General features: G+C 32.3%; 1 pseudogene; it reads left to right on the top strand.

Moving 5' to 3' along the window:
* The first annotated feature begins 8146 nt into the window (after positions 1–8146).
* LOC114715876 (pumilio homolog 24-like) lies at positions 8147–13056 on the top strand (annotated as a pseudogene).
* The last annotated feature ends 228 nt before the right edge of the window (positions 13057–13284 follow it).

Genomic DNA, 13284 nt, shown 5'->3' with positions numbered 1-13284 from the left:
TAATTACTTGTAATAAATAAGTTTTGGCTTTCTTAACATACCTTTACTAATTAATGTGTATTACCTTAAACTATCGTTTGATAAAATATTTAATATATGTAACTATTACAATGACCACATTAGAAAAAATAGATAAATATAAAAACAAAGTAGATTGGGGTTGAGGTCCTATAATCATGACCAAATTAAAAGTTAAACTAGCTCTTTATTATGGATAGGAGTTAATATAAGAACTAATTGACTAATTTGAGTAAATTAAAAAATTAGTTAAGTTAGTTATTTTAATAATAGGTTTTATTTTTCTTAAAATATCATTACTAATCAAGTGTATTAATTAAAACTATCATTATTATAAGAACTACTTTGAGAATAAAAAAAATGGATAAATATTAGAGACAAGATGGATTGAGGTTTATTGAGTATACAAAGGGTAGTATTATGTTTTTGGCGGGCAACACTCAATAGATACTACTGCTTCCGGTTCTTAGTATAAGAGTTAGTTGACTAATTTAAGTAGATTAAATAAGTTTGTTGAGTTACTGATTTTGTAATAATTAAATATTCGTTTTTCCTAAAATATTATATTAATTAAATGTATTGGCTAAAACTACCATTATTGTAAGGGCTACCTTGACAAAATGGAACAAATATAAGAGATAAAGTAGAGGGGGTCGTATATTTAAGATCAAAATAAAAAAACGAACTAAATGAGCTCTTGTATTAAAGACCGAATGTAGTATAATTATTTGCTATGAAAAATGAATCATTTTCTTTTTAATTAAACAAAGGAAGAACTTAAAGGAGTTCAGGAGTTATAAGTAGTTTTTTTAAACGCAATAAAAAAATGACATAATTTTGTTTGTCTGAACTCACCTAAACTTTCTATTCATTGAAACAATAGTGTATTCTCATTAAAAAAAAACATGCTGTATTAACTAATAAAACAGCTTGTAAAAACTTGCAGAGAAAATTTACTACTCCTCTGGTTCTTAATATAGAAATCTAATTCTTGAGTTGGTTTTAATTTTCTTTGTTATTCATAGCATAAATTACGTAACACCGGGGATGAATAAATTGAAAGTTTTTTTAATAGTAATTTATGCTATGAAATAACAAAGAAAAATAAAAGCTAATACTCTATTAATTTTTAATATGACATCTAATTGTTGAATTGATCATAGTCTTAAATATATGATCTATTTTTTGTATTTATTAATTTTTAAAAATTATTCCTATTAACAGAACCTTAATCATAATTAAGTAAGAAAGAGAAGGAGATATTAAGAAAAGTGATTTATGGTGTTTTGGGAAAATATGTCACATTTTTTATTTATAATTAATTAACTTACTTAATTTCTTAATCTAATCAAATTAGTTAAATGAGTTTTGTGTTAAAAAAACAATGGAGTACTACATATTATATTAAGCAGGGACACAGCCAGGTCATCATGCCATAACACACACAAATGCATATTAGAAGTGTTTAAATTAATTCAGATTTTTATCACACTCGGTCTCACCATCAGATTTGTTAGGAGGAACACGGAACTGTTAAGTCAAAAACATTTTTATTAGATTAATTAGATTAAATTAATTTAGCACTGTGCTGCTATTTTACCGTCTATTTCAGACAAGAATGCAAGAGTTAGATTTGATGCAAGCTCTTTTTTGAAGTGTTTTTCTAAAAATCAATATTTTTTGTGTCATAATTTTACGTACTTATTATATTTCCTATATAAAAAAATCCGACTCATAATCTCACATTTAAAATAATTTATATGCTTGATATTATGGGAGTTATAGGCCTCCACGTGGAATTACCTGTTGAAAAGTTTGAAGAAAAATATCTAAAATTTTATTGCATGGTATAAATTTAAGAATTTTCTCAAAAATTTGAAATCCGAACTAAAAAAAAAAATGACGAAGCAGCCTTCCAAATAAAACAAACATATCGTTGGCCAAAAATAAAATAAAATAAACCATCAAATCAATGCTCAACACATACACTTTATCATGGATAATTTTCACTTACGTTTTCTTGCCAGACTAAATCAAAATAACAATAATAATTATTATTTAATTTTCATGCTTTGGAACGCTTATTATAAAATTTATTTATATAAAATCTTATATTTAGAATTGGAGAAGTATTATTTAATTTTCATGCTTTAGAACACTGTTATAAAATTTGTTTTTGGTCTGACTCCCTTACCCATGATCCAGGTCATCAGCTAATAGCTGCCTGATCTCTACACATTAAATAAGTCGGATCTTTTTTTTGACCAGTAAATAAGTCGGATCAACGAAATGGCTTCTCATATGTGATACTCTTCTTGTTTTCAATATATGACTCAATTGTTGAGTTAGTTTTGATCCTAAATATAAGACTCATTTCTCATATTTATCACTTTTCTCTAAATTATCCCTATGGATACTCCCCCAACTATAATCAAGTAGAAGAGGGAGAAGGAGTATTAAGAGAGATGATTATGGTGTTTTAGGAAAAACGTGTCACATTTCTTATAATTAACTAATTTACCTAACTTCCTTAATACAATCACATTAGTTAAATAGTCTTATATTAAGGACCGGAGGAGTAATATATAGTAGATGTAGATGGATTGAGTTTGTGTTATAAATTAAGCAAAACTGAACATAGAAAAACAGTTTGTAATTTATAAATAACTAAATTCATGATAAATTTTATAATTTATCATAGATACTAAGCGACTCCTTTAAATTATGCATTAAGCTGCAAGTTCGAACTTTCCATAAAATGTAATAAGTACGTGAATTAAAAAAAAAAAAAAACCTCTCTGACCAGGGTCAATTGCTCATTATGAGTCTTTTATTTACATGCTGCTTCCTATTTTGATTATTTTTTTTTCCCCAATAAACACACATTTCTTAAAATATTTATAGGTACGAATATTCTTAAGGATCACAATGTTTAATATTCTACTACTTTCGGTTTTATTTATAAGAGCTAGTTGAATATTTGATGAGATTAAGAAAGAAGTTAAATTTGTTATTTGTAATAATAGGTGTTATTTTTCCTAAAATATCCTTACTAATCAATGTATGGTATAACTAAAACTATTATTGTTAGAAAGATTAGCTTGAAAAAAAAGTATAAGTATGAAAGACGAAGTGGATTGAGATATTATATTTACAACCAAAACAAAAGTCAAATAAGATATTATATTAAGGACCGAGGTAGTATCATTTATTTATATGTTATAGATGTTTTTTTTTCCCATCCAACAAAAGAAACTTATGCAACCGTTATGCTGAACTCGCAGCTTCTCACTTAAATCAAATCAAAAATTAAGGAGACACTTGCATAATACTATTTCCAGTTTTTAATACTATATCTGGTCTTTAATATAAGATTTTATTTGACTTTTATTTTGTCCTAAATATAAAATCCCAATCTACTTTGTCTCTTATATTTATGCATTTTTTCTAATGTAGTCCTTTTTAACAATAGTAGTTCTAACTAATACACTTGATTAGCAATGATATTTTAGAAAAGATAACACTTATTTATTACAAATAACTAACTTAACTTCTTTCCTTAACCTCCTGAAATTAGTCAATTAGCTCTTATAATTATGACCAAGGTAGTATAAAAATTGGTTGACTAATTTGAGTAAATTAAAAAAACTAATTAAGTAGTTATTTATAATAAATAACTGTTGTTTTTCCTAAAATCCATGCACCAATCAAAGGTAACTACCATCATTATAGTACTATTTTTTTTAAAAAAAATATAAAAGATAAAATAAATTAAAATCTTATATTTAAAATCAAATAAAAATCAAATAAATTTTTATATTAAGAATCAGTACTAAAATTACTTAAGATGGAGTACGTTTTTGGTGCGCAAACGAGCAGGTTGGGGGAAAAACATGGACCAGATCACCAGAGAAAAAATAGAAATATAAAGTATTATGGGTGGGAGCTGCCGATGAGAGGGCCGTTAATGTGGAGGGGTGTTCCTGAAGGTAGCTAAACTTGAATGAGGGCATTGAAATTCGACAATAAATGCACAGCTCTTGGCAGATCAGAAGGACGGTGCTTGATTATACACTAAAGAAGAATGGGAATTCTGAAACTTTGGCCTGTACTCATTAATGCGCAACACACCACACCACACAAACACACCCTACTGTTACATTCATTGAATGAAAATGATGCGCCACACAACAAAATCATTTATTTCTCCCACCACAAACATCCCAACCTCCCCCAGTCTCTCCCCCCCCACCCCCCATCCCTCTCTTCAGCCCTTTTTCTTTGTACACACATATATTGTTCTTCCTAAGTATTCTTTTAATTCTATTTATAAACTTTAATTAATAAGTAGTGTGGTCTATTTTATTGAGTTTTTAATTTGAATTTGTCATAGTATTTGATACATTTTTTATTGTTACTATTAATTATTTATCTTTATCATATTTTCATGTACATTCTTTTTCATTCTTTTTCTTATCATTATAAAGCATATTCGGAAACAAAATTCTGTTTATAGTCTATTTATTATTTTTTATTAGTTTTAACTAATTATTTATTTAAACTTATAATAAGAATTGAATAAAATATTTTATATGTGACCTTTTGTTCTAGCATTTCTTTCCATTCATTTTTCCAATAAGATTAGATTTTTCATATCTCCACAAAAATCAATCTCTTTACGTGACACTTAAATCTACGTTCCATATTAATCCTTTTACTGGTACGTTCCTTTTAATCTTTCTTCATGGGGGTTATTTCTTGATGTTTTACACCTCAAATAACACTAAAACACCCCTCATAAGATTTTTTTGAAGTGCAGAGCCGTGAGTTGGAACCCTTTAATAAAGGACATGAGAACATATTTCATGCTTATCATAATTTAGATCATTCAGATTAATTTTGAATGGTTTAGATTCAATTTAAATTTGTACTATGTTTTAAATAAACTTTTGTATTTTAAAAGACACAGAATTCAAAAATGAACGTAATTTTATAATTGGTATTTCTTTAAAAAATTAATCATTGAAAAAATTGCAAATCAAATTTTGAATGATGTGCACATAAATGAGAACCCATGGCAAAAAATTATATAGAATATCTGTTAGGTTCTTGATAAAAAATATAAAATGCTTTGGAAACAATCTAAATTGTTAATTTTTTCAAACCCAAAATGTCTCTTATTGGAATGAGGGTAAAGTACAAAAAACTTAATGATCGTTATTGAATGTGAGCAATAAAAAATTCAATTCAAATTTAAGGTATATTTGACGCAACTAACCTATTTAAATTTAACCTAATCACTTCTGAGAAGCAGTGGTTAAAAAATCTCTATTGAAAAATACAAGGGGGGTACTCGTATCTTGTTTAATATTACGCATGGCCCATGATCAGTGCCTTTTCATGTGGCAGCACTACGTTTTGGTTTCACAATGCCACACCCCACCTAATTACGCTAGCTAGCTCCAACGTGCCAAGCAAACGACCAAAATTTCCCATTATTTCCTCGCATAAGGACGATATCCCCACATGGTCCCGAAATAGCTCTCGTTTTTTTTTTTCCCCCCTTTGGCTGGCCATCATTAGTCTCCTTTTTTTTTGAGTAGGATGTTATCGCTAACTCAGGGTATCCCAGCGTATCGGCCAGACTAATCAATCCCAGGGTGCCTCGCCAGGAATCGAGCCCATGACCCGGTAGGAGAACGCGCCTTGCGCCCCCGTTTGCGACCAGTCGGACCCAACCTTGCAGGCCATCATTAGTCTCCTTTGCTTAAGGGTCTGGTCATTTTTTACCCCCTTCTTGCGACCAAGTTTATACTGTGTACATACGACTTGGTTCCCATCTCATTCTTATTTTTTGCAAAAATTAAAAATCTATTTCTTAATTTTAAAAGGAATGAGCATTCAAGATATTTCGAAGACATCATATTTTTTTTTCTTTTACAGCTATTATCCCCCCTCTCTCTCTACACACACGTAGTCACGTATATAGCTTTCTTGGTTTCTTATTATGGTACTAATCCTTCTGAAATTCATGGATAAGGGCTAAAGCTGAGCTGGATCTCCTGCTGCAAGCTGGATCTTGCTGGGTTTGACAAAAAAATAAAAAAAAAAAGAAAAAAAGATTAATCTTTGACGCGTCCATACGTACTCTTCAATTCTATCCATTTTTTCTTGTACCAACCATACAAGTCTCCTTACTGAATAGACATTTAGCATATCACTATCTGACGGATTTTGTAATTTTGTTAATAAAAGTTGAAAGTCGATGTGAAATTCCTAAATATTACTTTTCCTGTTTTTACATAAAGCAAATATCAGTGGTTTATAAATATGATTAAAAGTTACCTATTACTTATGATCTTGTTATAGTAATGATATAGGATAGGATTTAGATTTTTGCCATTATGGGTATGCGTTTAATTCTTCTCAATTGACAAACATTTGTCAAATCATAACTATTTTTGGTTAAAAAAAATTAAAGATGATTGTAGCACATTAGTTGTTCATTTTATATAGATCAATTTTTTGATGTGTAAATGTGAGTGGATTTGAGTTAATGTGAAAAGTTGTCCAGTTATACCAATATATAATGCAACAGAACACAATGATATAATGATCTCATAAATAAAAAAAATGTGAAGTTGATTTCTTTAATTTCCTATAATAGTGCAAAAACTCAATTCAATTCAGAATAGGAAAATAAAATGCTTGAAAAGTTAAAAATTATAATGAAATACTAGTATATCATTTTGGTCAGGCATGAATAAAACCAAGCCCAATAGGAAAAAAATTCAATGGGCCAAAACTGAAAATCAGGTGATTTTTTAGAACATCAATGACAATATTTTGTTTCGTTAATGGGGCCGAATCCCACGGGCACGGGTTTTATATGATTGGGAATTTTGAGCTTGAACATGTGGCTAGAATCCATAACACAATCGGGGACCAACTGGCAAAAGCGAGGACTTACCAAGTCGATGCTCTTGAGACTCCTCTTACTGATATATAAGGAGCCTGTGCTGTAATAATTGTTTGAGACTTGATCCCCATTCTCTTAGTTTTATTTTGGGCTTTAAGCCCTCCTTTGTACCCAAAAAAAAAAAAAGAGCTCATGAATAGGATGTACTCAAAGGATATTTAAATTCCGTATAAGCATCAGGACTTTAGGTGATGTGGGATTTATCATCCCATCGCTCTTCACCCACCTCCCCACAACCAAGGCTCTGATACAACATTGAGCCCTTGAATCCAACTCAAAAGCTAGCTCGTGAGTAAGAGGTACCTAAAGAATATCTAAACCTTGTGGGCGTCAGGATTTCAGGCAATGTGGGACTTATCATCCACGCTCTCACCCTCCTCCGCAACTAAGCTCTAATACTATTAGGCCCTTGAGGTCAAACCCATAAGCTAGTTTGAGTAGGAGAGATCTCAAAGGATATTTAAACTGTGAGCGCTAGGACTTAGGCGATGTGAGACTTATCATCTACCGCTCTAGAAACATTTATGTATTAATTTAGCAACATTTTAGGGGGTGTTTGAGTAAAAACCGAATTGTATTTTTAAAATATTTTTATAATATACGAGTAAATATATCAGATGAGTTTTGTATTGGCTCATGTAAAAAACAATTTTTTAAATGATTTTCAGGTGTCCCAAATACCCATATTTATAAAAAAATGTGTTGTTTTTTTAATAATCCTTTAATTATAATTATTTATATTATAAATTACTCATTGATAGAGATTTCTTTCAAATGTGTAATAACAAGGACAGTTTTTAAAAAATAAATTTTAAATAATAAAATGGAATTAAATTATATATTTAATAATTGCTTTGGTAAAGGAAGAAGATCACAATGATACATAACTTGTAATTCCGGCAAAAAAAAAATAATTATTACTGTGTTGCACAGATTGGTTCTAATGCGGTCAATTTTTACTAAAAATATTTCAACAAGACTAAATTAGATTTTTTTTTTGGTTTCGATAAATTAAAATTTTAAAATGAGATGGAAGTTAGTTTTGTTTTTGGTTTTTTCTTGAATAAAGAGAAAGAATATGCAGTGTTCCTGAACTTAATCCCAAAACCCCTAATAAACCTCACCGCAGTGGCGAAGTCTCAGTGGGACGCCGAAAAGAACAGAAGCGCTGGGGCTTCGATCGGCATCCATGGCGGCGAAGAAGCAACAGGTCGACAAGACCAAAAAGAGAAAGCGAATTCCAGGTTCTAACACCGAAGCAGACAAACCATCTCCTTCGAAGGTGCCCAAGCTTGCTGCCTCAAAACCTTCCTTCCCTTCAAAGAACAAGGCCTCTGGGAAGCCCACGAAATTCATTAAAAAGGGACACAATGTTACAGATGGTAAAGAGAAGAAAGCTCCGGTTACAGCTCGAGAACGTCGATTGCACGCCAAGGTTTCGTCATTTACTTATAGTTAATTTATAACAATCTGGAGGAACTTGTGATGCTAAAATATGCCGCAGGCATTTTTATTTGCGATTATCTACGTTAGTCATGACTTATGCGTGAGTGAGTATATGTGTTTATGCTACCAAAGTCTTGGAATTGATTATTAGAGAAGGTAATTTTCGGTGTCTGTTCATCGGCTGGAAAACAGCTAGTATGGATTTTGTAAAAAGTATTTTTTAAGGGTTAGGTGGCAACTTCGGATGATTTATTGTGTTTGAAATTAGTTGGCCAACCAGTTGGAGATCACTTACTTCGATTAGTTGCATCAATTGTGTCATTGCAGGAACTTGCAGAGGCTAGAAAGAAGAAAAGAAAGCGGCATTACACACTTGAACAAGTGAGTTTTATGCACGCGATATTCATTTTAGTAGCATTGCTAGACATGCTACTCATCACGAAATACACTAATTTGAGCAGGAGCTAGCACGTCTGTGGGAGAAAATGAGACGCCGTGATATTGCTAAAGAGGATAAGGCTAAGTATGTTCCTTTAAACTAATTTTAATAACCTGATGGTTACTTCGAAGGCCGAAGCATGCTGAAAGTTAATTTTCCCCCCACCTTCTGTTGTCTCTCGTTTTGCTTTACTTGTATTGTCTGAGAAGGCTGGTGACAGAAGCTTTGCAAAAGATGAAGGGGAAAATTCCTGAGATTGCTGGGTCTCATGTGTCTTCTCGTGTTCTTCAGGTATATATTTTCTTTTTCAGTCCAAGGCATCCTAATATCAATTTTTATGTTATTCTAAACTACTTGTAGTTTTAACTGTTTCTTTCCTCATCAACAGACATGTGTTAAGCATTGTTCACAAGCTGAAAGAGATGCAGTATTTGAAGAGCTTTGTCCGCATTTTATAACTCTTTCATACAACGCATATGCGGTTCACTTAGTAAAAAAGATGCTGGACCATGGTAATTATCAACTTGAAAATTTAATATATTTAATATTCAAATTTTGCTTCATAACTTGTCATATAATCTTGTTTTATGTCATTTTTTATTCTAACCTGGCACCCTTGTCTTTCAGCTTCGAAGAAACAGCTTGCAGGCTTTATCTCCTCTCTTCATGGGCATGTTGCTTCTCTCTTCTTCGTCACATGGTTGGATCAGTTGGTATGTACAATATGTCTTTTTGGCTTCTGATGTATTTGGTAGAGATATTTTTCAGAGCCTGTGATGATTCAATGGAGCACTTTGCCATCTGATTTTTATTGTGTATGGCAATATATGGACTTGTAAATTTGTAACAACTCTGAGGATGGGAAAGGGTCTAAAAGAATGAGAAACAAATAGTAAATAAAAACCAATGATTTTTCCCCTCATGCAACTTAGCTTTCTGCTGAAATTTTATTCATAAGATATAAATTGTCAAAATGCATGTTGACAGCATCTTGCGAAATGCAACCTCCGTACAATAATTCTTGTGCTTTTCCATGTTACACAGTTGTTGAGCATGCTTATGAATTAGCCAATGCGGCCCAAAAGCAAGAGCTTCTATTGGAATTATGTTCTACAGAGCTTCAGTTATTTAAGGACCTTGTCTCCTTGAAGGAAGGCAGGTAAAAGTTCAGCGCTTAGAACCTGTAGCAGTTATAGAAGATTTTCATTAATAACCTCTCTTAAGTTTCTCATTTATCATCAATTATTTTTAAAAGTACCAGCATATTGAGGAGAAATAACTACCGGGATATGGAATATATAGTTGGTTGGTTGCTCTCTTGGAAACTATATTGCCTGCAAAACGTCAAATCCATCCTCTGCACATAACAAAGATGAAACATTTCTTGTGTTTTTCTTGATGTCTCGCACATACGTGCTCTATTTCATTGAGTTTGATTGGATTGATCAATTACATTTGGCCTTTAGAAGCTCTGTATCCTTAGTCAATATTAATTGCTTTTCCTTTTTTCCAATAATAGTTTTTATCTTTCTCTAATGCTCCAATCAGTTCATGACTTTTAACTTCATATCAGGTTAGTAGATGTAATTTCCAAGTTAGGACTTCAGAAAGTTTCAGTTTTGCGACATATGACATCAGTGATCCAACCAATTTTAGAGAAAGGAATAGTTGACCACTCAATAATACACAAACTATTGACGGAATATTTAAGCATCGCTGATCAGGTTCTTCTCTACCCTTCCCTTATTAACTCTGCATGTTTGTATCATGACTAAGAAATTTGGCTGTGGCCGTATCTCTCCTGTTATCTAAAGTAAATTTGTGAAAAGTCCTCTGTCAGAGATATAATAGAACAACTGTCCAGTCCGCTCCTGGTTAGAATGATTGGTACAAGGGATGGGGCCAACTTGGGATTCTTTGTGTAAAGCATGGGAGTGCCAAGGTATTTGTTTAGCAGTGTCCTGCACAGTCAATAAACTCGGTGCCTTTTGATGACTTTATTCTTACATGTGATTGTTCTTTTGACTTTCCATTTTAGGAAAGGAAGAAGATTATCAAAGGAATGAAAGGCCACATAGACAAAATAGCTTATCACAAATATGGATGCATGGTAAGGAATGTGACTTAGGGTTTATGTTTTGTAGCCAAGGCATAGCTTGTCATATTCATATAATAGCATCATTAAATTACTTGTTGTCAATATTGTTTTTGAAATGGTCAATTTTTAAGGGAAATGACCAGTTATGACCTGACTAAATTTGAATATGCTTAAATTAAATTACCATGGGTTATCGTTATACTTTCAGGTGCTAGTCTGCATAATTTCAGTTGTTGATGACACAAACTGATAACAAAGGTTGCTTCTTGTGCTGCTTTTCTCTTTATTGAGTATATCTAAAGAATGTCCATCTCATATTAAGGTTTAAAAATTTTTTCGTTACAGGCTATCATTTCTGAGCTTCAAAGATTTTTAAAGGAGCTTGTTTTGGATAAGGTGTCTTCTATGGTCTTTTTCTCTTTAACTTTAATGCTTATAAAAGACATAATATATCTTTTATCAAGTGATAGGGACTAACCCTCCCCAAAATAACGTGGACGGATCATATACTGTTTGCTTCTTATGATTTGGCTCTTAATGCTTTCTGGCTTTATAACTCCTAACTCCTTTTGTGTTTTATTTGTGATTTTTTTCAGACTGGGCGGTGTGTTTTACTCCAATTGCTTCATCCTAATTGTTCCCGCTATTTCAGTCCTGATGACCTTGCTTCCTTGAATTCATATATACCATCACTTCTTGTCAAGGTCAGTAATGATGCTATTTCTTGTTTTCTGAGATCTAAAGAAGCGAAGTCTCATTTCAGTTGAATTTCATTCAGGATCGCTCAGAAGTGGGCACTCAGAATGAAACTTCCAAGGTTGAAGAACCTTGTGACAAGGAGGCTGAGGAGGACATGGAAGTGACAGCAGATGAAGTCAATAAAGATAAAACTTCTAAGGTTGAAGAACATAGTGACGAGGACGCTGAGGCGGACATGGAAGGTGAAGCCGATAAACATAAAACTTCTGGGGAGGATTCTCACCTAGTTGAGAGTGGGAAAAAGGATCCACTTGTTAGAAGGCAAGAACTATTGATCAAGAGTGGACTTGCAGAGGTGGGTGGGGTACCTTAGCTTTCATTCTAATAATTTTTACCTTCCTTTCTTTCATCCTTGTTCATAGTCATATTTCCCTCTTTTCTTATTTTCTTAAATAAATCGTCCCCTTCTTTTTGATGTCGAATCATGATTTACATTTTGATTGGGTAAATGACTACCATGCAGAGTCTCATTGATCTATGTATTGAGAATGCTGGAGAATTTATACAATCAAATTTTGGCAAAGATGTCATTTACGAGGTAGTAAATATGGTATCGGTGATTCGTCAATTTTGTGAGTTGTATAGATTTTTTGTCACCTGGAAGTCTTATTTTCTGTGATCTGAGAATGATGCAGGTTGCAACTTGGGGTTGTGATGGCATACTCCGCCCAGTCTTGGATGACAAGATAAGTTCGCTTCATGAAGCAATCGCATCTCTTGCAGCAACACCAAAATCAGAAGAGGATGAACATGTCCTTGAGAATTTTCATTCCAGTCGGACCATTAGAAAACTTGTTTTGGATTGCCCCAGTTTCGCTTCTACCTTATGGGACAAAGCCTTAAAAGGGAAGAGCGAGATTTGGGCACGTGGTCACAGGTAGGCTTCGTTGGAACTTCATATTATTATTTGATAAATTATCTCACCCAATTAGGCAGGCTGCGAAGGACTTAATTACATCTTGTTTTGCTGTTATGGTTGTGATTTGCAGCTGTAAGGTTATTTCTGCGTTTGTGGAATCATCAGATCGCAAGGTGCAGAAACTCGTAAGAAATGAGCTGCAGCCTCTAGTTGACAATGGTATACTGAGAAGCCAGCCAAAGCCAGTGAATTAGCAATCGATGAATGATAAACAGAGAATACAGCTGTTTTTGCTTTTTCACAGTTGAAGACACGGCAGGATTTGCTATACACTAATCAGTGGCCAATTTTGTGGAGAAACTTGTTGTATTTTATTTTATTTTTTAAAATCTACATCCTTTTCAATTTAATTTTGTTCAGAATCTCTTTCTTTAACCAGTGGTTAATTATGTTTAAAATTTTGAAATGTCGAATATGATCAGTATTTCAAAAATTAAACTCATCAATGGATTGGAAAAAAAAATTACAGTTCAACAAAGCAAACATTTACGAAGAAGGGGTTGATTATTTTTAAATATTTATGAAATCTATGGGTATGTATCATCTATATAAATGGTTAAAATATTTTAAGTATGACAATAAATTTATATGAAATGAAATAAGTATGTCGGCGTGATATAAAAAAT

Source organism: Neltuma alba, unplaced genomic scaffold (assembly GCF_004799145.2).
Source record: "Neltuma alba isolate B1F8T4 unplaced genomic scaffold, ASM479914v2 tig00011618_pilon, whole genome shotgun sequence".
NCBI lineage: Eukaryota > Viridiplantae > Streptophyta > Magnoliopsida > Fabales > Fabaceae > Neltuma > Neltuma alba.
Note: the sequence above shows the minus strand (reverse complement) of the source record. Positions and strands in the feature narration are given on the sequence as shown.